The sequence below is a fragment of the Cynoglossus semilaevis genome, chromosome 18 (genome assembly GCF_000523025.1).
Source record: "Cynoglossus semilaevis isolate Cse_v1.0 chromosome 18, Cse_v1.0, whole genome shotgun sequence".
Lineage (NCBI taxonomy): Eukaryota > Metazoa > Chordata > Actinopteri > Pleuronectiformes > Cynoglossidae > Cynoglossus > Cynoglossus semilaevis.
In genome coordinates, this window is record NC_024324.1 from 3,599,689 (window position 1) to 3,603,676 (window position 3,988).

Here is a 3,988-nt window from a genome sequence, read left to right on the forward strand (position 1 = left end):
TTATTATTATTATTTTTCAACTATTTTCCTAAACATTTTGTGAACTTTCAACCAACCTCGCACAACCTTTTAGTAATTACTATTTTGAAATAAAAAAAAACATAAGGGAGGAAGAGGTGAAAAAGTTGGTTTAACATCTTAATAATCAGGTAATTAACTCTCGACTCACAGAACTCCAGGAACGACAGAGACGACAGAGACGACAGAACCTCGAGGAGAACTAGAACCAGAATCAAACGCAGGACATAGAACAGGAAGATTCTGGAACAACAAGCAGCAATGACCTGACTGAGACAGAGTGGGGGGGTGGAGGAGGTGGGGGGGGTGCAGTGCCTGGGCACCAGGTGAGACGAGTGAGACTAACAAGCAGACAGAGCACAGGTGAGTCAGATGAAACTGATTAACCCTGGAGGAACAGACAGAACAGACAGAACAGACAGACCTAACTCTGGGTGTCATTTCAGCTGTTTTATAAAATATATTTAGATTTATTTTTTTTTCTTTTTTCATCTTGTGCTTTGCCAAATTGATTTTTTTTTTTTTAGTATGATAAAATATGATGTGTCCGTTAATTCTTGAATGATATACAAGTGTGGAGAGTTCCACTGTAAAATAAATAAACGTGTGACAGAGAGGGGAAAAGGCCTGAAATGTTGATCTGACCTGGCGCCCCAGCTGTTTTCATTCTCTATTTAGTGGAGTTTAATATTGAGGGACTCGGAGCTGTCAAAACACATCAGAGTGACAACACGCACACACGCACACACCGAGGCACCCGATGTGCTGCGACGTGCTCGGTCGCCCGCCGAGGCCCATTCTTATAAGCCGGGAGAGGAGACGGTGCTAATATCTGTCAGGGTGGATGGATGAGGAGATGGAGCAGAGGTCTCCATCTATTTAATGACATGGACTCTGTTTGTTTTCTCCTCCATTTTCAGCCTTTTTCACGGGCTGCATGCCATTATCATATCATTTCAGTCGTGTCTCTGCCAAACGGAGGCGGCTCCTGGAGGCTGCGGTGAAGCCTTGAAGCTAGCTCTGCTGACTGCTTAGAATCAGACTTCGTTTTTTTTTTTTTGGTTTAGCCTTCGCTGTGGTTTGGCTAACACCTGGCTTCTCTTTTACTCATCTTTTGGTTCAGATTTATTGCCTTTTTGGTGGTGGGTCTTCGCTATTGTATACGTTTTGTCAAACATTATTGCTTTATACAGATCTGCAAACGAAACGTTCGTAGCCGGTCCCCATGATTTTAAAACTCCAGCTAAAACCCTTTTTTTTTCACAAGGCAGCACAGTGAGGTGGCTCAACAAGTGGCACCAAACATTAACAATTCATTAATAATATTTAACTGCCTGGTTACATAGCTTATCCTAATTGAAATAAGACCACAACAACAGGGAGTCTAACGACCCTGGTCGGCGTTAGCTTGCATTTAGGAAGATCTTCAGAGACAGTTGTCGTAAACTTTATACTGCCTCCTGCTGTTTGGCTCAATGTCACAAAATAAAAATTCCCTGCTGTTTAGTCCAGGGACTTTTCTTTTTGTTTCTGTGTATTTGTACACCAGAGAACTCAGTGGGTACACGCTGTACACGCACCTTGGTTTGGTTCCATGACTGTCCTCTGTCTATTAATCATCAACCCTTAAGGCAAATATCAGCCCCTGAAGAACTGCCCCGGCTGCAGCAACAGTTCCAGCGGGGCTTTGATTTAAGGACACTGGTGTTAATCATCCACCAGTGGAAATAACTCGACTTCAAACGCCCCCGTCCAGTGGGGGAATAAATGAATGACTCAGAGAAGCTAAGTTAAAATGTAGGTTTAACTGTAAAAAGTTACAGTTTAACGATATTGTAGTTGAAATGGTCAAATATGGTGACTTAAAGTCAGCAAAAATATAGACCAATATCTAACAGTCAGCAATATATATATATAGATAGTCAACTGTACATGAAGGAGTGTTGATCTAACTATATATAACTACAGCTGAATGCGCTAATAAAACTAAATACTAACATACTTATTAGATGCTAATAAAAAAAAAAAATTTGAAAACATATTAAAGGCATATTAAACGTTACAGCAGAAATATTCGAAACCTGCTCAATGTAGCTAGATGAAAGAAAACAGCTATAATGGTAACATATCTTAACGTATCTTATTAAATATAAGTCTTGAATTTTCTTAAATTGGTTAAAAGTATTTAATTACTTTTAAGGGACAGGATGTTGCTGTGGCAAAAGAAAACCTGCCACGTGTCGCTGTCTCTGTCTTGTGATTGGCCGATAGTTAAGAGTGTTGATCGTGTGTGTGTTTGTGTGTGTGTACCTAATAGCTAATTGCTAAAATATAAACTAGATGCTAATTAAAAAAAACACCAACATTTGAAAACATATTAATGGCCAACTAAACGTTACTTGTCTTGTGTCTTGTGATTGGTCAATAGTTAAGCGTGTTGCCTGGTGTGTGTTTGTGTGTGTGTACCTAATGAAGTGTGTCCGTCGTGTGTCCATCACAGACTTTGACCTTTACTGAGAATCTTCAGCAGCCACGTCGTCACGTCCTCACGTCGTCACGTCGTCACGTCGTCACGTCTCTGTCTGTTCAACAGTGAAGAGAAGAAAAAAAAAATCAGGACGTATCGTACGGTTTCTCCCAGAAGTGCGTCGTTACATCAGATTTTGTTTATCATGTTTGTTTTTTTTATTTTGACTTTCTGCCACACAGTGTGACTCCGCGCCATCACAACAGTCACTCACACAGATGTCACATCAAGGCCCCGCCGAGTGAAATGTGTCGTCCATTTTCAACTTTGCCTGAGCTGGTGCCATGCCGTGCAACTGCTCATTAGAAGGCAAGTGTGGCAGAGTCTCCCCTACTTCCTCCCCCACCGCGTCTCCCCCTCTTTAAGCCAGACGGGTTTGACTTTGTCACCCAAACAGAGGGAGACACGGAGAGACAGACAGATGGCAGTGACGGAGGGAGAGGAAGAAAGAAACGAGGAGCTGGAGGGAGAGCAAAAAAAAAAAAGGAGGTGAGAGATACGGTGTGTCAGTTAGAGTGAGGGGTGAGGTCGGGGTGAGGAGGGAAACGTGCTGGCAGATATCATTAGTGCCGGGTTCAGGGCTCTGTAACGAGCCCAGCTCTCACCAGCTCCTCCATCCGCTGTGGCTCCTGCTGACTGGAGGCCCCCGGCTCCTGGAGACAACAGCAGGAGCTGCAGCCTGTGTCACATGACCGATGGGCGGAGTTTTACATCCTGAAAATGCATGAAATAAACAAGTGACAAGTTACTTCTGGTCTGCAACTCGTTTAAGAAGAAAATAACCATATTTTTTTCTTTAAATAAACATGTTTTGTTAAAAAAAATCTGTAAAGAAAAAATGATAAAACGGGACAAGGAAGGGTTAAAAATATTAATAAAATTATAAAAAAATTTTTTTTTTTCATTTTTCATGTGGCTCTGACACTTCATGTTACAGATGTTACAGAAGACAATGGTGGGGAAAAAAAATTTAATCAAGCTTTAACGTATACAGAGAGTTAATGAAATATCCCAGGAGCTTTTATTTTGAAAAGAAAATTTTCAAACCTACAGTGTGTGAGGTCACCGGGTCCATTCCTTCTCCTTCGACTTGTCGGTTCCTTTAACTGTAACACACCAACCATTACCAAGCACCTGACACACACACACACACACACACACAGACACAGGGAGTTAAAAGTTTACCATTTGAGTGGTCCCTTCTTCTGCCCCCTACAGTCTCAGGTGTATAATTGACTCTGTGGTAACCGACCTCTGGCTTCCTCCTTGATGTGGAACCGTGAACACAGGTGCAATGTAAGGCAGCGGTGAGAGTCCGAGGACAGCGGGGGTCCGTGCTGCTCCAGCATCCCCGCCGTGTTCCCGCGGTGTCCCCGCGGTGTCCCCGCGGTGTCCCCGCCGCCACCTGTGGGAGGGTGTGACTGCGTTTCCTCCGCAGGCAGA

The 3,988-nt window shown here is 43.0% G+C and overlaps 1 long non-coding RNA gene across 1 annotated transcript; it reads right to left on the bottom strand.

Annotated features, from left to right (window-relative positions):
- Window positions 1-2,560: 2,560 nt before the first annotated feature.
- On the bottom strand, window positions 2,561-3,978 carry LOC107989948 (uncharacterized). Its single transcript, XR_001761463.2, has 5 exons — window positions 3,798-3,978; window positions 3,597-3,679; window positions 3,151-3,259; window positions 2,760-3,005; window positions 2,561-2,600 (listed from the first exon to the last, which is right to left on the bottom strand). It is a non-coding gene; the product is annotated as an uncharacterized LOC107989948 (long non-coding RNA).
- Window positions 3,979-3,988: the final 10 nt, after the last annotated feature.